We start from the raw sequence: 23,991 nt of genomic DNA, 5'->3' as shown, positions 1-23,991 counted from the left end.
GATACCCTGCACAGAATAGCAGTACATGAATTTTGCTGTCTCAAAAATAATTATTTTTTTTAATCACGACATCAATATACTTACTTGGATTCCATTTCTACCATCACTTCAGGAATCACTGAAGTACTATGTCAAACTCCCTTCCTGCTACAACCTAACATGTCATTTTGCAGTGGTTATGTTTTTGTTTTTTTTTTTTTTCTGTTAAAGTTTGGGATAATATTTTATGCTACTGCTGGCTGAATTCACTTTGCCAAACGACACGCTTTAAATGTTTTTATATTTTATGCTTGTATTTCACTCTCCTATCAAAGTATATTAACTAAACAATGTGTATGAGAGAAAAGACATCACTGAATAAAGTACTTGAACAGCTCAAAGACCTCAAATGCACACAGAATTTTGCTTCCTTACCTCAAATCAGTCCTCAACTGACACAGTCTTGAGCTATATCATGATCAAGAAAAGCACTGAACAAGCATTTCAATATTTTCTTCATAGTATCTAACCATATTTATTCAGATGTTGCTGGTAAATTGGAACTAACAGTTGTTGTGGATAAGTGCCACCCAGCCATTCTCTTCACTTCATGGGTAAAGCATTTCTCTAAACTATAAAAACATCCATGAAATGAAAGGACAACTTCCATTTCCAGAAAATACCACTTGGCATTAAAAGCAAAAGTTTATATCACTGCATAAGAAGGAAACAATGGCAGAGACAAGAGCAAGCGAGGGAGTAACCACCAACAGCTACATTTAAAAATCCTTTATTTTCTCCTTAATCAAACTAAAATCCTGCATAATTAATTAATCCAAAGTTTTCCAACGGTAGGCAGCACTTTTTAAACAGGGCTCTCATTAAACCTCTCAAAGAACAGCCGTGCCCCCAAGTCTTGCATGCAAGATACAGATTTGAGAATGTTCCTTCCCAAAAGATCCAAGTTGTTTTCCAAACTGAAGCTCACCAGTAACACATTTAGAAAAACGATGCCACCACGCTATAAGTTTTTCTCATCTTGAAAACACTTTACAATATTAAGCTGGCGTCATTATTCCTTTTTTACCGAACAAGGCACAAACGGATAAATAACACGGCAAAAGTCTTAACAGTGACAAAGCCGGAGACAGAATTTACATATGACACCCTGTTCCTTATCCTACTTCCAAGGCTACACAGCTTCATGTTTATCCTATTATTTACATGAAAATACAAAGCCTACTAGCATTAGGGTATCTTTGTGCCAAAGGAACGTTAAAGTATTACAAATACTGTGACAGCAGCAAAATCTTCACTGAACAGCTTCTAATACATGCCAGTGGGAATGTCTCAAGCTGGCCTGTGAAATTAATTCCGTGTTCTTTTTAGATGAACTTATCTGGAACCAGAACTCGAGTTAATAGATTTGAAAAGAGGAATTGCAATGTTCTATTTTATACTTCATCTGACATCAAATCTGTGCTGAATATAAACCTCAAATGTTGACTAGCTCCCAGCGTAGAACTTTGTAACATCTAAATCCTAACCGCTTCCAAAACATCTCAGAAGGAGAACAGCTGTATCTTCCAAGGGAAGTAGAATAGCAATTGTTTTCCTAGCACTTTCGTTTTACACCAAGACAGATTCATCTCTAGAGTAATCTCACTCATTAAAATGGTTTTACATAAATTATGGGTTTGTCTGATTATGTTTCACCTAAGCTCTACTACTACCACACTAGTGCTTGTTGACTCGTTAATTAAAAATGCAGGTCCATCAAGCTAGTCAGAAAATGAAAAATCTCCTCAGAAACGGTAGTGTCTATAGCTGATAATTTTTGCATGCCTAAAGCCAGTTTAGTACACAGGAGAGTAAACTATGAAAGATAAGTTTTTTCTTTATGCAAGAGCAATGAACAATGAGTAATAAAAGGTATCAATTATTCACATTGCTTCCCAGCAGTTTGAATTTCAAGAGGAGAAAAAAAAATCCACGATAAAAAGCTATACTGCTTTTAAGTAAAGAGTAAAAATGATTTGGTGAAATGTAGATATCTCTGAACAGAGAATTTGGATAAATATATTACTATTAATTTGGAACTAAGAAAAACATATCCAGCTTGTTTTTTTCTAGATTTCTTCATAAAATGGATTCTTTGCCAAAGTATAATTTCCAGAATTGAAAATTAAGATCAGAGAAGCCACTGTATAGCTCATACTTGGCACTACCAAGCCAAAACACTATTGCCTTGCAAGAGCTGATGCTTCTGGGAACATTGAGAAACCACAGTTGGCCTTTTGCCTCCTTGGCTTGAGTCAGATGTACTTACACACCAACAGCTGAATATTTGAAGAAGAGTTTCTTCCACAGACATGAGGCTTATCTCCAATTTACTGATGTTGGAAACATCATGTATATTGGACCAAGCCTGCTCCCTTTGCCTTTTTCCCTTCCCTTCCTCTCTTTTTTTTTTTTAAAAAAAAAGAAAGAAGTCAAACAGTAATGAAAGGAACACAGAAAATTGCAGGTGTCAAAAATGTTTCAAAATGTTTACTAAGACTCATGAGCTAGTAAATATCACCTACCAAGAAAGTAAACCTTTCCATAGGAAAGTGGATAAAGCATTCAATGCTTAACAAGTTTTTATCTTGGTGGACCTAAAGGGAAAGTAAAAATTCAATTGAACATTTCTTCCTGCCATTTTTTCCTGTTTCAGTATTCACCCATTCCCTCTCACTCATCCACATCAAAAAAGCATTCATTTAGATTTAGGTTTGGTGGCCATACTTTAATTCCACTGTATTATTTATTATCTGAAAGAGCAGGAATCACCCTGAAAGTAAGGAGAGAGCACAGACCAATAAAACCAAGTTCACAGAGGACTAATCAGCAGAAAAATTGTATGTTGCCATTGAGAAGGCATAGCATGAAAGGAAGAACTGGAAAGAGTGAAGATGTGTTAGAATTTGCAAAGATCACTTAAAATATTATAAATTGCTGTAATTTTTTTAAGGACCAGAACCAGAACAAAGACTAGAACTAGGCAAAGACCAAAGATGACTACTGCGGATGCTAGGAGGTGAAGGAGGGTGGACTGCAGATAGGGACCAGGTGCTCTTCTAAACAACATCTCACTGCTGTCAGATAGACTGCTGTCCTTGACGTGCCCTGCTCTCATGAAGGAGGATGCTTCCTAATCTGAGCCAACTGAATTGAAACAGAAACATTGAACATGACAACAAAGAAACACGCTTTTAAATCTCAAGACAATAGCTGATGGCAGGAAACATAGGCAGATCAAGATGTGTCCAGCTCAAAATACCGAAATCACTGTTTTTGTAGAACACATCTAGAATTACGGTTGGTGCCAGACCAGTTAATGAAAGAAGTCAAAGAAGAAAACCAACGGTTGCCCTGTGTTGCGTTCAAGCAGCTGCCATGCCCATGGTAACAGTACTGCAGCTTGCAAGAGCTGCAAAGGAGGCAGAACAGCTTTCTAAGCCTTAAAAAGGGACCACCCTATCCACTGGAAGTTTGATGCATTTGTCCATTTTAGCTCTTCTCAATAGAAGGCACTCAACAAAAGTCTGACATGTCTTCTCCCTTTCCCAAAATCCTTAAATTATTACATTACAGTTTAGAATACTGATTTAACCATGCATTTTTCTAAATAATGAAATACAAAGAAAAGAAAGGGCTAGCTTTCCTGAATGTTATTTTCTTAATGAATTCAAGAGGAAAAAAAAAAGGATATAAAGAGTTTATGAACTGTTTAAACATAAAGCCAAAGAATTATAGATAAAGTTCCAAACCATTAATCCATTATATACTGTGAATTGGACAACCCCAGTGAGATATCATTTTCAGAAATGAATCAAGCAAAGCCATCAGCAAATAGTTAACACTCGGAACCTCTGAAACACTCTTTGATTCAAGCTGCAAACCTCTGTGTTTAGAAGCTAATTTACACTGGAATCTGGAATTTAATCATCTCTTCTCATGCATTTGAGAAAGGATGACTTTACTTCACATAGCCTAAATTAACTTTGAAATTTTGCTACACGTAGTAATATAATATCTAGTCAGATATGCTGATCTTACCTTGAAAGTAAGTAATTGCTTGATTCCTCCTCTTAATATTATCCTGATAAAAATTCCCTAGGCAGCACTATGAGACGCTCCATACTTTGCTCAAATAGGGTAGGATGTATATAAACTCAAATAAAGTTCATCAGTGTTGGGTAAAGAAACACTTTTTAGACAAAAGGAATGAAGGGATGGAAGGGAAACAATTTTTTGTTTGATCCAAAGTTCACTGACTTCAAAATAAATCAACTGAAGGCCATTGAAATAAATAAGAAAAAAAAAAGTATTTGCAAAGTGAGTATGATGTTGAATTTTCCTTTTCAATTTTTTGTTTTTGTTGTTGTTACTTTTAAGTCAATATGACCTCTACCTGTGCCATTATTTGCAACACACTTACTGCAAGAATACTACCCAAGTGATGAGCTACAGATTTCCAAAACTGCTCTGAAGAATACTGTGGAAGAGGAAATTCTGAGAAGTCTAGATGTTCAGGAGGAAAATAAAGAGGAAACTTTATGATTTTCTCTTCCTCAAGAAACAAATTCTGCAATCAATAACAAGGAAGAAAAAAACATAATTGATATCAAGAGAGTCTTCCTATGCTTCAGACTGTATGAAAGCAGATGTGTTTTCTGGTAAGAGTCCTCTAGCTGGGGAAGAAAAATGTCAAGTATTAGCACGATCCAGTGGGTTTATTCTTGTTCAACATTTGAAGAGAACAGCAAGTTCTTTGATCCTTCTAAGTCAAAGCTCCGACCTCCACAGAATCACAATGCAGTCAAGCTCTCTCTTCATCAAGAAAAACAGTATGATATCAGAATAAGTTCTTATTAGTTAACATACTAAACATTTAAACTGGTTTATCACCACCATGTCGGGCTCTACCAATCCACAGGAGTTCATACTGATGACCTTTCTGCAGAATAGGATCTGAAAGAAGCCATTTTAAAGGAGAGTAAGAAATCCTCCAAGAGGAAACTCTACAGATGGGTATTTTAAAAAGACATTGCTGTAAATGTATGGGAATTGTTAATTTAATTCTTTGTGACTCTAAAGTGAGAATTTCTCCCATGCAGTAGAAATGCACAAAATGGCAAAGCAGCTTTTAATGGTTTTTTGGCAAACTGGAATAATCAAGTTGCTGTTTCTCCATAAAGCATACTGGTCGACAGCTTGAAGGAATGCTTTGCTATTTTTACAAGATATGGGTTTCTTCCATTAAAAAGTAAGCAAATGCAATGAAAGCTCAATTTATTTACAGCATATTCTTATCAATATTATCCCTTTCTCACTTATTCCTCCCAAATGAGTAATACAAATGTTGAAGTCTGATACTGGATTCTCAAATATACATTCCACAAATCACAGCTATGCTTTCATATTATCTCTGTATAACTTTAACCAATTTTAAACAAAATAACATTTGCACTTTTCATCTTTCACAAAAAAAAAAGTGTGCATTTATAGATCTCTACTATTTGTTATTCTTCATAACACAAAGTACATTAGGCAAAACATGCCTTTATTTACAACAGAATACAAAATGGCAGCTAAATGTGTCAGGTCCTTTGTGACGTACTTACCTACCCAGTAAGCACAACAGCAATACCATCCCTAGATAAAGCAAAATGCCTAATGTTGTAATCTTTACGAAACAAATTAATGATTATCCGCTACACAAAGATGCTAATCCACTCCACAGTGAAGCACTGGAGAGTATTATATACATCTTCTTCTTGTTTGTTTTTTTTTTTCTCTTTAAATTGTCAAAATAAAATGTCATTGCTTACCTGTAAAATCACTTCTCTCCTGCCTCTTATGTTTAGTAAACTTGTAGTCAGCTCTCAATTGTTAACATAGCTTGAAAAGAGTATATTGGGATTTTTCACAAGCAATTAAGGTCAATTAACACTCCATACATTACTTTCTATTGGATAGCTTACACTATAGCAGATATTTAACTCCTAACAACTTATTAAATTTCCTGCTTGCTAAGTTAGGCAGAAGACTCTCAACATCCTTTTTTTTTTTTTCTGTGTTGGATTTTTAAAGTTAAACAAAAACTTAAATGTAACCATTTCTTATTCTAGACACATGTATCTAACATACATAAACTTTTATTTAAAAACAAGTTTCTCTCTTTTTTCTGGTCCTGAACAGAGGCAAATTACATGGTATCTACTTGGAGAAGAGTCAATGGCTCTGAAGACAGCCTCAGTGCACATCCCCACCCTGAGTTCCAACACAGAGACAAACAGCAAGGTGCAATCCATGACAGGAGCAGTGCTTCCAGGTGATGACCAAACACTGTGCTGAAACTTTCCTCCTCACTCAGAACATCACGTCCCATCAGCATTTTTCAGCTAACATGGAAATTGCAATCCATTTGCTGATGAGCCACAGTCACCAGCCGTTAACCAGGCAGATAAATAACCGAACAATAAGTCAGCAGCACGTAGGAGGAATCCACAGCACTTGGTTCCAGCCAACAATTAATGCATTTAAGATCACCCTGTGCCTTTCTTAAGAACAGAAAAGTTGTATTTAATTAGCTTTAATGTTACTAAAACCATCAGAATCTACAACCGCTCACGCCATTGACAAACTGACCTCTGTGGCTTTGTTGTGGAAAAAGGATTGTAAAAATAGAAGGAATAAAAATTGTGGGAAATGTTTACGACAATGTGAATTCTCAAAACAAATGCTATGGATAACAGATGCAGAAAATTCAAATATTTGTGAACTATTTTGACTTAGTATTCTTTTTAGTTTGCATTTGGCAAGTCACAGAAAGTAAAAGGCTAATCTGAGTTACTTCAAAAATGGATTTCTAACCCACAGCATTTCCTGTATGCAGAAACTGAGCTTTATAGGTGTAACAGCAAAAGTGACTAATGACCCTTGAATTTAAAAATATTCTTCATGCAATGACACTGGTTCCTCGAATCTTTTGTAATACAATAGCAAGCAGGTATTAGAATTGGAAAAAAAAAAAAAAAAAAGATGATGCATAGAAATTACACAACAAAGTAGTTTCATTGTGATATTGAGAGGAGTATGAAATGAATACAAGACAACACTGATAGGAGTCTAGCATGCCTTTTCCCCTTCGTTCACTTAGATTGTCCTCATTGCAAAAACAGATTTATTTATTAAAAAAAAAATAAAATCAAGTTACATGATTTAATCTGCTCAACAACAGCCTACATAGCAGGAAACAATAATTAATTTTAGAGAGAAAATGAGAGCTTTCTTCTTGAAGGGATAGTATCAAATGAAATTGACCCACAACTTACGTACAATCACATCAGCTCTTTGAAAAATTGAGCAATAGAATTTCCATGTTTTAAAAAACTAGAAATTAGCATTTAATATAAGAAGTTCTTTGCCTTTTAGTACTTTTAGCACAAACACGGCTGCGCTCCATCGCCACACTAATGTCTAAAGAGTGAAGCTACAAAGGATGGCTGCACAGGCTCAGAGTTTGTCTCTAGAAGGGGAATCCTTCTCTGCCCCTGAAATTCCATGTCCCCAGGCCTTCCAGAAACGCTCCCTCTGCCCAGCTCTGGCACCCAGCATGCCATTTGGAAAGCTCACTCAAAACCCAGCATAATGCACAGTGTCACATTACAGGCTGAATTAGTTCAGGGATGGGTTCAAGGCATGCCGAGTAACAGGTCCCCTGTCACGGGTTGGGAGTTGTTGGAACTGCTCAGCTGTCCCACAAAACTTCCCCTTAATTTCAAGGCAATGACAGTTATGGCAGTTCCTATTCAGGAAACAGAATAGGAAACAAAATTAAGCATCTGTTTTTAAGGATTTTTACAACTACTGTTATCTCATTAGCAATGTGGTTTTAAAAAATTAAAATTAACATGTACAGACAAGATCATACCTATCATTGTACCGAAACATAACAACATGGGACAGACTCTCCATAGCAAATTACCAAGTTCATGATCTCAAAGGAAGATTCATTATTTGAGTTGGCCATGAACAACTACAGGATTAGATCTAAACTTAAAACATTTTCCTTTTAACTAGTCCACCTTTTACAGATTTTCAAACATGTCCAGAAAAAAAATATTTTCAAAAGAAAAAATATTGAATAAATAAATCTTTCCTAAAAAACATATGAGCAAAATTAGCTGTCTTACTGTTAGCCCCTTAACATATCAAGGCATAGAAACAGATAAATATTTGTCATGGGGAAAAACAAAAAGAGTTCAAAGAAAAAGGACATTTAATTTCACTTTTATAGTTTCAATCTATTTGGTTTACTTTCCCATACTTGCAATGATCTCAAATACTTCTGTTCAAACTGTATTTTTCTACCAATTTGGTCCTTTTCCATTGATCAGACATTGGTTTCTTTTACTTCCCATATTCGTAATAGAAATCTAAAGCAATGCTGGGTTCTGTAACTACTCATGGTCTGCATCCATCATCAGTGAACATTAGAATAACTCTGGAAACAGTTTTATTACACACAAACTCCCTCTACCTGGACAAACTCAAATATCACCCGACAAAGTGCAGCCAAGAAAAACAGATTTTAAGTTCGAAGGAAGTTGTCTGAACATGGAGCAAGCAGTAAAGACACTGGAATGTTTCTTTTTCATCGTATCAAGAGAGAGGAGAAAATACCAAAGTAGTGGAGACATTAGACATATACTATTAAAACAAACTGATACCGAAAGATGTGAGTATCACCCCCTCAAAAAAAAAAAAAAAATCAACAACAGTAAAACACAAAAATCAGAACAGAAATTCATCTTCAGACTCTGAGGGCCAGATTGCTGTTCATCTCAAAAAAAAAAAAGAGGCTGGAACACAGGAGTTTGACTTGATCCCAAGCAGCTTTATTGCACTTAGTGATAGCAAAAGCCACTTTGCCTATAATCCAAATCCAAGACTAAACTGCTGCTAAGCCAGAGCCAATAACCACATCTTCAAGATCTGGAACATACTCCAAATCTCCTAATCATACGTAATGCAGAATAGCCTGGTAACATTAAACATTTTCGGGATAAGACTGCAATACTATCAAGTTATTTGTATTAGACCAGTCTGACAGGTTGTCTTCTGCAGCAATGCCAGCATACCGTACAAGAATGATTAAAAGATGGTACAACACAAATCAAGGAAAGATGGAAATAATTAGAAATGTAAACAAGTAAATATTCCATTTTGCTTCATTTCCACAAAGAAAAAACAAACTGAACTTAAGAATCAGACAAGAATATGTCTCATAGTTAAAGCTCTACACTGAGAATTAGCCCAAAACTAGCTACTGTATCTGAACTGTAAAACAGGCAGCAGATGGAAAGAACAAGTGACCCTTAAACTTTAGTTTAACTACATATTACACAAGACAAATTGGACAAGCAAAACAATTTGCTTTGCAGAATTCACACAAGGAAGTGCTATTTGCAAAAGGCTAAAAACGTTCTCCCGATATTGTGTATCCGGCAACTAAACCCCACGCAGCTCTCCCACTCGAGGAAAATGGAGAGGAGAAAAATGTAATAAAAGAGCTGAGGGTCAAGACAGGAACAGAGGAGCACCCACCAACCACGGTCCCGGGCAAAAGAGGCTGCTTCTCTCAGGTCTCAGTCTTTTCTGGGTGAACTCGGCCCGGCGGGCGTCCCGGGAGCGGGGCTCTCCCCGAGTTCCCCACGCGGCTCCGTCGGGGCCATCCTCGACGGGGCGGGCACCGGCCCGGCCGGGCACCGGGGAGCGGGGGCCGTGCCGGGCCACCCCCCCCCCTTCTCCTTGCTCCTGGGCAAAGGCTCACACCTTTCCGGTTCCTTTGTCCCGACGTAAATAGGGCAATTCGCAGAGGCGCCGCTTGGCTCAAGCCCCGAGGGGGATGGGAGTCCGGTCTGATGGGCAGCTTCTGCCACCCGGACCTCCCCCCCCGCTTCAAACCATGACATCTATTATATCAAGAAGCAAAAAAAATAAACATCTTGAAAATCAGATCCCCTCGTCACGAAAAGAAAGTTTCTGAAGAACAATAAAAGAGGCTCCAAATTGAACTTCATTAAAAAACAACCCAATTACTTTAGTATCAAAATTTAAATGGGAAAAGAAATGCAAGATATAAAGGGTCTGAGATAATTTCTTGTAAAGTAGAAAGATAATATTTCATGGGCTCTCTGCTGAATATTTGTGTGCAGCAAGGACCAGCAGTACCAGAACATTAGTCATCATCTAACATAGGGTCTGTAAAGGACTAAGAATTCCTAGTTATGATCTATGATTCTTTTTGAATAGAAAGACAAACGTGTTGAAGAAATTAAGAACTGAATAAAACAAAGCCCATATTGAAGGCTCTGGAAGCTGCAAAGCTGTAGGAAGAAGAAAATTCCAAGCAGGGATATTTTCAACTTAAATACTCTAAAAGGAAACAAAAGTTGGGGTGGAGGAGAAGGAAGGAGTCAAAGCATTAAACGTTTCTCTGAACATTTTCATAGTCAAAGCTTGTTGTTCTGGTTTTGGACTATGTTCAGAAAGCCTTAAGATCTAAATACAATCATTAGATCAACTCTAACCTCAGAAATATATTCCTTTGTATAGGACTAGAAAAGGTACTTTCACAGAAGACAACCCCTCAAGAAGCTACGGGTCAGCTGCGTTCCACATTCCCATCTCTTACTGCCATTTGTCTGACACGCGAACGAAACTAACGCTGGAGATGTGAATATCACGGGAGACTTCCCCTCTGATAGAGGTCTCCTCAGGCAACACTGACATGGTTTCATTCACTTATTTCTATTGAAACTGATGTAGAAAACATTCAGTGTCTAGAAGCCACCAGATTCTTTCAGGGATAGTTTCTTTTCTTCTTTGAAAATTCCAGGCAAAAATCTAAGCTGCTCTCTGCAGCAGCCAGAGTATCCTAAAAACCTACTGAAAAAGGACAGAAATACCAGTACAGTAGAAGCTTAGAGACAAATCTCACTTCACATGGATTTGCCAATTTCTACGTCCTGAGCACCACTTCAGAGTATCCTTTAAGCAAGATGAGACTACTTCCAACACACTTGTCCATCTTCTCCTTACCCCATATTGATGTGCTTCTCCCTGTTCCAGTTCAGGCTTTGTTATCAACAGCACTGACAGGGCTGTTCATCTACAGCTCACCAGTCTGAACTTAACTAAACCTTAACCTTTGATACACTTATTTACTATATCGCTGTTGCTCCTCTGAGACATAGCAGAAGTCAGACAGAATGCTTTGCAGAGTTTGAGCCCTTCATTTCAGAAGCTCACAGGGAGTACAGAGTGCTACTTCATTTACGAGATGACCAGAGAGAGCAGGGAACCTGGCACTGAACAGCTGACACGTATGCCAAGACACCGTTCCACTGAACACCTACGTGGATGCAGCAGGATGCGATTGCTTCTTTCCTCCAAGAGGAAAAATATATTTCCTGCTTTATTAGTGTATCACTATTGCCATAAGGTGCAACTCCAGCCATGGAAATTACAGTAGGGATAATGGCCATCTATCGGTCTTTACAGAAAGGGCCCCAATTCTCCTTGTAACATGTAACTCATTACGCACACACACACGAACACAGCACATTAAACTTGCTGAACTGGGACATCACACTGGGGGTTGTCTTCACAACAGCCTAAGAAAAACTGGAAAGGAGCACAGCACATAATCTCACATGCCCTTTTACATACTGTTTTTTTCTTTTATGTTTAACATCCAGTTGAAGAATACTTCGGAACTAATACTGCCATCAAACCCTCTCCTTGACATATGAATTCACAGATTTTCCAAGGTATGTCCACTGAATCATGTCAGAATTTAGTCATTGAATGCCAGTTGCATCGCTTTTTGTTAATCCCTTTGTTCCTTTAGCCCAAGGCTAGTATTTCTTTTGATCAATATAAATCTTTTCTGTCATCTTATTTTTGCTGTCACTCCGTGAAGTATTTTGTTGCTGAGCCAAGATCTTCATTTATCCCTGGTATTGCAGTCCCGTCCCTCCTGACAGTTACCCTGTGAATATATCATTATCAATCTCCCTGATCCTCCCAGGTTTGTACATAAATTCACCTCTCAGGAATTGACTTCTATAAAGTCGTTAAGTCCCACCCCATTAAATGCTGCCTGCTGCAACACAGGCTTTACTTCAGAGTTGCCCTGTTGAGAGACATGTTTGTTGTGTTCTATGGTGGAGAGAGCCATTCAGCAGCAGTCAAGTGGGAATGCAAGGAGTTCAAATCATGGATACTGGAAGCTTCAGCTCATTTTTCACATCTATTTAAAGTGGTATTTTATTTAATACTTAGTGCAGCACCACTTCTAACTTTATACTGCAACACCTCTTTATACTTCAATAGAACACCAATGAAATAGTTACAGGAAAAAAAATAAAGTTCTTAATTTTATATACTTAACACACAGTAAATACAGGACAAGTATTTGCATGCACAACGGTTAGTCCTTACAAATCTTTGCATGCAAGCAAATGTGAAGCTGAATCCTTTCCATTTAAACCAGCTGAAAATTCAAGTCTTTTTTTCTCTGTACTGCTACCCAATATCAAAAACCAACATTTTTCATAGCAGCTAAACAGAATCCCAGTCCAGAGCTGGGAGGAGGATAATGGACACAGCTTTAAGAAACACTGTCCTCACTGGGACAGATTGATAGCTGTAACAAACTGCAGTAATGCTGTAAGAGTATTACCACTCTTCACAGTGCAATGCATTTTTCACTAATTCAGAAAACACTCCCAAGTAGGCATCTTTCTGCGCTTCTTCTCCATCCTTCTCATGTACACCTCCGAAGAAGATGAAAAATAGCTCTTATTAACCACACAGTTAACCAGCCAGAGGAAATAGATAATATTTGAATACTAACACTAGTCAAAACTTCCCCTCCTCCCATCTCACTCTTATTCACCTGTTAATACTACTATTCTTCATTTTGTTCTCTGGGTAATAAGCCCATATACATAAACAAATATATACATATATTTATGCCTATGTTTACACCAATGTAAGACAAATTGAAATATTTATTTCCTTTCAACCCACCCAAAAGCTGACAAATTCTTTAACAGTAAACAATGTCCTACTCCTTATTGTACAACACTATGACAACAGCAAAACAAAGTAACCTCTACATGGACACTATCTTCTGGCTTTGGCAATCAAATCTAATACTACCATTTCAAGTTTTTCATGAGTATCTTCAAATCCAGAAAAATTTCCAGAATTACCAATCTCACATTAAATATCTTAGTTTTTGGTCTTGGCTCAGCCACTAACACCACCACATTTGTTGGCATGAAAAGCTAATTTTCACAGCCTTTCCTACATCTATTCCTTTAACTACCTAATTATCTCCATTTTTCCAGCAGACAACTGTATTACCATCACAAATAATAAGGGTAATCACATGCATAAGCAAATCAGACAAGGATACTAACATATATCCTTGTCTAGTTCCCTTGTGCATGTGACTTTCGCAGCTACAGTCATTCAGGGCTTCAATAAAGAGAGAGATCATTAAGATGACCTTCCACCATCTACATGGGTTTTGGGTAGTTCTTTTAGGGTTTTTTGGTGTTTTGTTTTGTTTAACATTTTCCATTTATATCTGTTCAATTCTACCAAACTTTCCAAGTATCATTAAAATGCCAGGTTTTATTTCAGCAAGTATGTTCTGCCAGTGTTCCTGCATGTTTACTTATATTAAATAAAGCCCTCCTTTTGGTCCTTATATGCCAAGATAACACTATCTACTCAAAGTAACTAAATGCTTGATCAATATTTCAGAAGGAAAAAAAAATAAATATACCAAGTAGCAATGTATAGTTTATTAATGGTAGGAAGTCTCCACAAGCCAAGTGAGGATATCATTAAGAACTTATGACTAAAACAGCAGGTAAGTAGATGGCTTAATTATTAATTATAATCTATATAAATAAAAGCTATGATTATTAATTATTATATCTGTCAGGAAATGTTCCAGCACCCATTTCTGTTATGTGATTTTATCATATCTTCTTCTTAAAACAATATATATTATCCTGCAAGCAATAATGGTGAGTAGGTGAGTTTTGGTTTGGGATTTTTTGTGTTAATAGCAAACGATAAAACAGCACCTTCTGATATCATCTTGTTCTCATTCTTCTGAAAAAAGATCTCCTTAATTAACAGAGAGTAGACAGACCAATAATATTTATTTATCTTGATATGACTGAAAAAGTATGTGATTATAAGACAAAGGCTAATTTGGAGCTCTCCACAGTTGTTTGTTTCTGTTACTGCATTTTTCCATGATGGATGTAACTTGGCAAAGCATTGATCCTTTATTATAATTCATGTAAAGTATCTTACGTCTTCTCATGCAAAGCACACAGCATAAAAACAAACTTCACTTATTGTATAACAATAATATAGAAATGCACTCTCTGGTACACTTCATTGCCTAAGCGGATTTTAAAAGGCAGATTTTGTTTTTCCTTAGTCCAAAAAAACTCATCAAAACTGAAGTAAAATGCATTTTCAGAACATCAGATCATATATTGTCTTATTGATGACTATGCAAGTAGGCAACAATCTTTAATGTTAGATCTTTGTGCCATTTTTTTTCCTGAAGGTTTAATTGATGGAAAAAAATAAACTTTATTTGAAAAGAGAAATCAGAAACAAAAATAGCATTCATTTTCTTCAACACTATATATTAGTAATAAACAACTGCAGTAATTCAGTAGAATTATTATGGAGCCACCCACTAATAACCTGCCAGAGTGAGAAAACAGTAAACAATAGACTGCCCATCAAGCCAGGTGAGCCTTCACGCTCTGCAGTGAAACGAACACTGCAGCAGATGTAGATCGAGTCACTTTATGGAGCGTGGATGGATGAAAGCATAAATTTATAATCCCTAATACATAATAATCCCAAGTTTGTATACTCTCTTCTGCAAAGGGAACCATTTCACCTTTACCATAGGAAACAGCAGAAGTCAGCTTTAGCATATTTGTTCTAGAAATTCTTGTGGTGACATGAAATTCTGGGAAATAATAAATACTGAATATTTTCTGAAATTCACAATCTGTGGAGACTGTCATTTAAGAGCTAGATTACACTACTATTTATTATTCAAGTGGCATAATCAGCGAACATCTTAATTTTGTTTAACATCTAAAACAAGCAAGAATGCCAACAGAAAATAATCATTGGTTTAAACAGGTCTTATTTTAACTACAACTGTAACCGAGACAGTTATAGTGTTAATAATTCAATGTTGGTTGAAAACCACTCTCATATGACTGATTTATACAGAATGAAGTAGGCACACGTTATGCTACAGGTGGATGCGAGGTCATAAGAAACCACTTTACAGTCTTCCCAGAAGTACAGTGTCAAAGAGGTCACCTGTGGCAAAGGATCTTTTGGATTAGTCTTTCAAATCAATGCATGAATTAAAGGCAATTTACATATAAATGGACTAATGCTCTGGCTTTGAAATTTGATGAATTTTTAAGAGATTTAAGAAACAGCAGAAAAGGTCAGTTAGGCATAAGTATACATAATGCAATTTTTAAAAACTGCTTGTCTTGGAACTACATGTTTCTGGTTTATTAGTATTTTGTATTCACAGCCTGTTCTGCTCAGAAAGGTACTGCCAGCTACTTGGGAGCAAATGTAGGAAAAAGATCCATGCTAGGGATATCAGATTTGAGGTAAGTATGGTCTAAGACTTAGAAAGTGAAATTTCCTTAATATTAACATAGTTTGAAAGCATTTTTGTTTTCATAAGGCAACACTAAGCAGCTTTAGTCAAAGTCAGTGAAGATTATTATACACCAGAAAACAAACAACAGAATCTTAGGGAAACTTTTCGTGTGACTTTTTATTTTCTCCCTCATACAAATCAAAGTTCCAGTATGGCTTGATTTCTCCCTCTTTAGAGCCTTGCAACAAGAGTGTCTTATACATCCCTATACAGCAGAATCTGCCCTGGATTTGACTGGGCCTAACAGCCCAAATGCATGCCACAGACAAAGGCAAGAGCTAAGAATTGACCTTGGAGTTTGTCTATGTGCATATGTGTGTATGTGTAAATAATCTTCTGGAGCCAGGATTTTTCTTCCTCTTCTTCAGAGAGAATCCTTAAATCTACTGTATTATTTAACATCGATATTCCTTCCTTAGATATTTGTTTATATTATTATCCCTTTCCATCAAAAAGTCATTACTAACTCCTGCATGATGCTGCTTTTTCACCACAGTACACCTTGAAGATAACCCTTTACTTTGCAGGATTAGAAAATGACGGTGATACGGAACCCAGTGTTGCATTAAAAAAAAAAAGTAAACCACATTATTACCTCCCTTTTGGATATATCTGTGTAATCACACAGTATGTTCAACTTCCCCTTCATGGATGGCACAGAACTCAAACACAAAGATACAGTCAAACAATGGACACTGAAGTAAAGTACCTTCTTCAAGGCCAAAGTTAGACAGACAGTGCTTGCTCGAGCATCTGAGTAAAATCCAGCACCACATAAATACAAACTAACGACATGGTTCAATGCCAAAGCTGTTCTTCTAACAGTAAGGATGCCATTGACTTGATGTTTTGTCAACACCAAGATGGATCATATTCAGTGGATTTATGTTTTTTTTGCAACTTGGTTTGGGATAATAAGAGGGAAGGATTATTATATCAGGATTAAATAACATTAAACAAAAATCTCAAAAAAGTAGTGAAAGTAAGATAGCAATGCTGATGCACACGACTGGCTTGATGGGGTATGAGAAATAGTCAAAGTACTTCTCTATAACCGAAAAGAAGAAATAACATTTTAAAATAGAAGGATTGCTTGCTAAAAAGCACCAAAGAATTATAACTTATGTTGCACCACAAGAATAATCCTTCTGATAATATCCTACAGTATTTAATAAAGACAAAACCAGCATGTGTCACAGATATTAACAATACTGTTCTATGAAAAGCTTCAAAACCATTTATAATAAAGTTCATAATCCTTTCATACAGTTAATTTTAAAAATTACAGAATTCTAAAGAAAATATGATTATCTAATCAACCTTTAGGATAGTTTCCTTAGAAAGCCTGTTTTCTATCGTACTGTGCAGTGCAAAACTGAATTTTACGTGGTAATTATTAAATTGGTCCCTTCCCTTACAGGAAGGCAAAAGAAATCAACAGATGCTTGCAATGAACCCTGCAGCCAGGCACACTCAAAACCAAGAAAATTTTATAGTTTGAGTTGATTTCAGAAGACAAACAACGCAGTTGTATAGATTCAAATCGAATTCTGCGGCACAGAAAAGCAGTAATAAAGGCAAGCACAGAAGATACGCCACAACTAACAAACTGTGGGCAAGTGGCAACAGCTCTATTAAGACGATCACCTAGTTAAGTGTTCGGGTAACCAGCGAGTGTCAGAGACTTACATCCTACATGAAGTATTTACTTTATTGGAAACAGATCAGTTTTAGCTTATACTACAGAACATAATCTTCTCAAGACTCTGGGCAGCTTAGCTTTAGAAAAAAAAATATTTTTATTAAAAGATACCCAAGAGATTCAAAAGAGAAAAGTACTTTCCTGTAATTTGATAAACAATTCTGATATTACAGAAGGGAACAAGGGACACCACACGTCGAGTTCCCATGAATGCATTATTATAGGTAAGACTCCTTATCACAAGAGCTAACTGGATCCTTAAATAAAAACAACTTAAGATAGATAAAAAGATATTCAGCAACGGTTCTAAGAAAGAATCTGAAGATTTTTTTTGTTCTCTTGCTATAGTAAATTCATTCCTACAGAGCCAGAAATAGCTTAAACCAATTACTGCAAAGTTGAGAGGAAATTCACACAGATTTACCTGGACAAATTACCATTCTGTGCAGATACTTTTAAAACAGGTATACAAACTTGCACAGCAATTCCGTTGATAAAAAAGCTGGATTGGGTTTGGTATGTAACTGATTTTTTCTAGTGCAGCTTACGCCCGTAAATGAGGTCATTTCTTTAGTTGCTAATTACACAGAAACATCTTTTGAGTAAGTTATCATGCAAAAAATTTAATGCTCTAGTAGCACGGGTTGAAACGCAACAAATACTACTTATTTATACAATTTGAATGGTTTCATGTACGAACATGCTGTAAGTCAGAGGAACATCATCTATTGCGTATACATGAGACTCAGAGCATGTGTGAAACAATGGTCACATTTCGAATCACTGCTTTATGAGAAGTATGCAAAAATAAAGAAATGAAGATATCACTCAGTCCTGCAGGTACTGGAAGACTTACAATAATAATAACAATAATAATTTTAAAAACCTTAGAGGAATGAGTTCTAGCCTTCAGAAAAAGAAATTAACAGCAGACCTTGCCAAGTTACACAAGAATTTTGTAAATGAACGGAAGGTATGGTCTATAAGACTATAGGATCTTGTGTCAAATATATCAACAAAGGGCATGAACTTAAGGCAAGGAAAGGTCATCTTCAAAGAGAATGTTGGAAGAAATGCTTTACACAGAGAATAGTTACGATGGAAAATAAACCACTATGACAACCTTTGCAACAAGTGATATAAACTTTAAAAGGTGACAAGCATTTGAAAGACAGTTATTGTGCAAATAGAGAAAGAGGGAGAGGGAGAGATGTCTGGCCTTTTCAAAAATAGGCTTTGCAACCATCTGTCTTTAAATCACCAGCATTACATCCCTATCTACTGCCTCATAAGTCCACTAAAAGAGAAAATTGACACCAAACTAAACTGAAGGATCTAACAAGAAGATCCTGACAGTTGAAATGGGTCTTAGAGATTCCATCTCCAAATGTTATTGCCTGAACTTGCTCATTTCAGTGAAGGAATAAATCTTGTCCCATCTACTTCAGAGCCTTCACTTCTATTTCAATGATTCTTCCATTTTAACAAGTTTAGATGCAGTAATTCAGGTGTTTTAAACCAAATAATCTCAAGTGGCTACCCATCACAGACATACTGAAGTTGCAAATTAAAAAAATTAGAATTTTTATCTTGTGCCATCTGGACATCACCCTGAATCCCACATCTTCACAAATCAGAAAAAAAATATATTATTTTTACCAATTCTATGAAATATCAAGAATAGTTGAATACTACTTTTCAAGTTCAGACCAACTGCAGGATAGAAAAGGGAAACTGCCATAATGCTGGCAAGCCTCTGAGGACGTCCAAGCTACATTTGGAAATGTATCCTCAGGAAGGTTCCAAAGGAGCTTGACATCATCTTTGTTACACATTCAAGGGCACGCATATTCGGCTTCAAAAGCAAAAAATAACTCTCACCATAAGAAGTCTCACTGAAACAAATATAATCAAGTCAAGATGGCTCCAGATGTTCAGTTCTTCAGTGAAGGGATCAATAAAATAGTTTAAATTACAGGTTTCCATTAAAAATTAACTCTACTGTATCCTACCATATGCAATACTCTACTAACCACAGCCACCTGGTTGCTTAAGAGGGAAAATACTTCTGGAATTAACATTGTTATTGTCTGTGCCAACAGATTTTACTATGAGATTGGTCTGCAGTTACTATCATTCAATAATGTTGCTAATAAGAACAATTTTTACCATAATTAGAGTATTTTAGAAAGCACTAAGAAGTTGAATAGTTCCTAAAAATCTTTAATGATGATTTGTGGTGATTTTCACCATAAAGATGACAATATATTAGCTTACCAGATGTCAGATCATGCAATGGATCATTAACAAGAGGGTGTTTTCTGAATACTTCCCAAATAAATACCAGCTGGTTTATTCCCAGCAAGCATAGTCACAAGCATCTCTTATCCGATTCACTTAACTGATGCCAAATACACCAAGTATCAGAATCGCTAATGTTCACTTGCAGCTTTTGTATCAAAAGCAGACACTATGTACAGTCATGCAATGATCCAAAATGATACAATCACTATTTTCAGTCTTTAAAAAAAATCAGGAGTTTAGAAAAATTTTTAAAATTTATTTACGTGGAGAAAAATTATTATATTACACACCTATTCCAGATGTGATCTAGAGGTGATCTGATTACAAGCTAAGGAACAGCACAATTCTTAGCTGTCAAGAGTACTTTGAAGATCAAGACAGTTGAAGAGAATCATTTCAACGGATTAATCCCTTTAGGCCACTGCATTTGAAGAATCACATCCATACATCCAAAACAGACTAAAACCAATAGACGTGGCTATCTGAAATTTGCTGCACATTTTAGGCAAGACAATACTGACGCTCCCTGACAATCAGCTGCTTCTCATCTCACAGAGAGGCACCTGACCCTTGAGTACCTTCAATGTAAGTGCAGAACTAACAGTTCTCAGCATTGCCTTGCACAGCTAGGGAAAACACGGGCACGTGGTACTTCTATCACCTTCTGACCTCGTTCCAAGGGAAGAGGAAGGGGAAAAGGAGCAGGGGTTGGGGGGTGGGTGGGGAGGAGAACCAAAACCAACAACAAACCCCACCATCGGAGCACAGAAAAAACACATCATTCCTGGCATTCAAGTATCACTTTTTACCTCCTTCGGGGAGCAAGCTGGCTCTAACAGACTCAGTCTCCAGGGTCTGCCTCTTTCTCACTTTAATTGCAAAGCTAGGATCAAGGAAGACATCTCTATGTGGTCCCCTCTGTCACTAAAATGAAAATGTCTCCTGCTATTCCATCTGCTTTGAGTATCCCTCTGCTGGACAAGACCTCATTTCTCTAGACTAAAGCATATCTTATGGGGGAAAAACAGAAGAAAAAAAAAAAGGTTTATGAAAAAGGAAAGGGGTATAACTTCAAATTTTGATTCCCTTTTGCAAGTGACATGTTTAAAAAAGAAAAAATTCTTGGTCACAGTTAAGGAAGTAGAAATTCCTCAAAGCACAAAATGAAAAAGCAACTTCTCCCTATCACCAAAAAGCAAGTTACTTCCAGGAAAGACAGACCACCCACGGCTTTAGACAAAGGAAAAGGGATAAATATCAGCATGTGTGATAGCTGCTGGTTATCAGAGTGAAAAATTTAGAACTCATTTACTAGGTATGTGTCTGCCAATACATCAATTGCTTGAGTTGCTCATTCCACAGCTAAACTACTGCACAAGAAGCAATTTCAAAACAATTTTTCCATAATGCTTAACAATTAATCAAAATATATCCATTGCTTTTCAAATGAATCATTTTTCCTTTCATGTTACACATTTAATAACAGGTTTATTCTTAAACTGAGTGATGATAGTTCTTTGTCTTCATAAAAATAGAAATGGAAGAGGAAGAAGTTCAACACCTCATTCATTTTATGCCACTCAGTGAATCAAAGGGCAAGCAAGTATCTCTGGATATTATCTAGTTTGTATTTTCACCCTACAGCAGGATAAACCCAGGTCATTTCTGTATTAGCCATTTTACTCATCCCAGATGATCAAAGAACCTAAGAGCTGCAAGGTAGCCTGACAGAAGTTTTCTCCTAACCTATTCATATTCATAATGGGAAGATTATTGAGTTTCTGATCCATTTGCATGCTTAACTAGCCTTGCTGTATTTCTTATTTAACTCGAAACTCTGTTTAAATTTCAATTTGTTCTGTTTTAGCTGTTCTGTTTAGGCATAGGGGGAAAAAAAAAAAGTGTATTTCCCCTCTTTGCAATGGTCATTTATGTTTTTGAGGACATCAAGGTTTTGGGGGGGTTTGGTTTTGTGGGGGTTTGGTTTTGTGGGGTTTCTTTTACCAAGCTACCTCACTTCTTAGGAATTTGGAGCCTGAGAAGTACTCAAGAAATGACAATCCATGTGAGACTCTTCTATAATTAGATCAGTTCCATATTAGCCAAGAAATTTATATACGGAGTGGGAACATAGCAAACTTCCTCTCCATCTCCAGTAGCTGAGGCCATAGATGATTAATTGGTGACATACCCAAGGCTTTGATACTTCAATACTTTGGTACCACCAGCCACATACTCTTATCTCATGCTTTCTTGGATCATTTCCATTGTGCTCCACTGCAATTCACCAAAACAAATCCGCAATCCTATCAAAGAGGAGCACTATAGCAAGACCAATGAAACCCAAATGTAAGAACCTTCTTTCCATCCCAAATCAGAAGTATCATGATGTTTCCTATCAGAAGTTAAGACAGTTTTACATTAAAATTTTTCTTTTAGCTTTAAAACCAGTGAGGTTTTTCCTCCCTGAAAAACTAAAAGTTCAGTATTGAAAAGTCTATTTCACTACATAATTTCTTCAGGGAATTAATATTAATTTACCAGCTCTGTAGCATGACCACTTGGGGTCCCATTATTGCCACATGCATTTGAATGGAAAAGACTGAAGGCTGCAATGTCTGGAGATACTGTGGCTTGACTAAACTTTAATTTTAGAGTTAATATAGGCACATCAGCTGCACAATTCAGCTCCCCCTTAAATAATATTAGCTTGGTGCAGAATTAGGAGATGCAGAAGGCTACAGGCAGGGAAGCAGAAGTGAGCAGGAGAAGGTTTGTATTTGAGAGTACCTCACAACAGATTCCAGCAGAAAGTCAATCTCTCTTCAGAGGTCAGCATGTACAGCTGCGTATTCTGTCCACCAATGCTAAGCCTCTTGGCTTCATGAAATCCACTGTTGTGATCGGATTAAAATATTTTTGCAGGAGATACAGAGAAATAAGCTCTATCACAGATCACAAAATAACCCTCACCCCAGCTCTGTCCACTGGGGGCTTTACCTTTCAGCCTAAGCTCTCATTCAAAGAGCCTGTGTCCCGAGTACCTAAAGCTGTTTTGCATTACTGGATCTACTGTAATCCTTCTCTTTCTAACGTGTTCTGATGCACGAGATTGTGCTCCCAGTTCAAAGACGGGGCATGTAGATTTAGAGAGTCATAGAGGTTCTTGTTACATGCTTTACCTGTTCTGGTGTGTTAGTTTTCCCCAAGGTGTTTCCAAACACTGTTTAAATGGGTTCTGAAATGGATACGTGTTGCATATCTGCCCCCTGTGACAATACATTAGCAACCTGGATTTTGTTATTCATTTCTTTGTTCCTTGCTGTCAGGACCAATCGAAGAAATCACTGATGGGTCTCATGTCTCAGTGAACAGAGCAGTATGTTCGTATGAGAAATAGACACTTACATTAGGAGGTTGCAGGAGGCCTCTTCTATGTATTTCTCAATCTTTACCTGCAAGAAGAAAACACAACTTAGAGGTCTTTAGTAGAGAGTGTCACAAAATTATTCAATAGAGTAATTCATCCATTAGTGCTCATTGTGTGGGCAGAGGTGCATTCTCCATGGGAATCTTACTGAACTCCTCATAACAGAACAGTTCAGTTGGGGGTGGGACTCAATTTCTATTTGACTTTTTTTTTTGCATATAGTTACAAAAGCGTACATTGCTTTACAGTACATACTTCTGCCACAAAACAACCAAAACAAAACATTTCAATAATCCTTAAAATTTAGAGCATCAGTTTTCAGCTACCTGTTAAAGTACCAGTTGCCAAAATGTCTATTTAGTAAATTGTATCGTCATTCAAAAGCATTACCACCAATACTGTGTATTTTAGGATAAACACTGAACACATATTTTGCCGTAAAGCAAAACCTTGACAAACCTAATGTTTCTCTGGTGAAAAGTTTCAACATCACATCTTTTCATTCAGATTTTCTTTTAAGCCTCAGCCCAAAGATTATAAATTCTGAGTTTTCATTAATCTACTCTTTAGAACAAGTCATAACTCTATCCTTACAGATAGCACAGCTACAGATAATCAATATTCTGACAGGGTTACATGAAACAACATTAACTTCCCACTACTATACACTAAAACAATGCATTGTCTGAAGAGAAAAGAAAAGCAAAGGTGTTT

General features: G+C 36.7%; 1 protein-coding gene across 1 annotated transcript in view; it reads right to left on the bottom strand.

The window, feature by feature from the left end:
- Positions 1-23,267, bottom strand: part of FHIT (fragile histidine triad diadenosine triphosphatase) — a 485,571-nt gene extending 462,304 nt beyond the window's left edge. The window contains exon 1 of the mRNA XM_086619148.1: positions 23,256-23,267. The gene's annotated coding sequence lies outside the window, so the exon portion shown is untranslated. The remainder of the gene's footprint in view (positions 1-23,255) is intronic.
- Positions 23,268-23,991: the final 724 nt, after the last annotated feature.

This window comes from Tauraco erythrolophus, chromosome 12, assembly GCF_009769465.1.
Source record: "Tauraco erythrolophus isolate bTauEry1 chromosome 12, bTauEry1.pri, whole genome shotgun sequence".
Taxonomy (NCBI): Eukaryota; Metazoa; Chordata; class Aves; order Musophagiformes; family Musophagidae; genus Tauraco; species Tauraco erythrolophus.
Note: the sequence above shows the minus strand (reverse complement) of the source record. Positions and strands in the feature narration are given on the sequence as shown.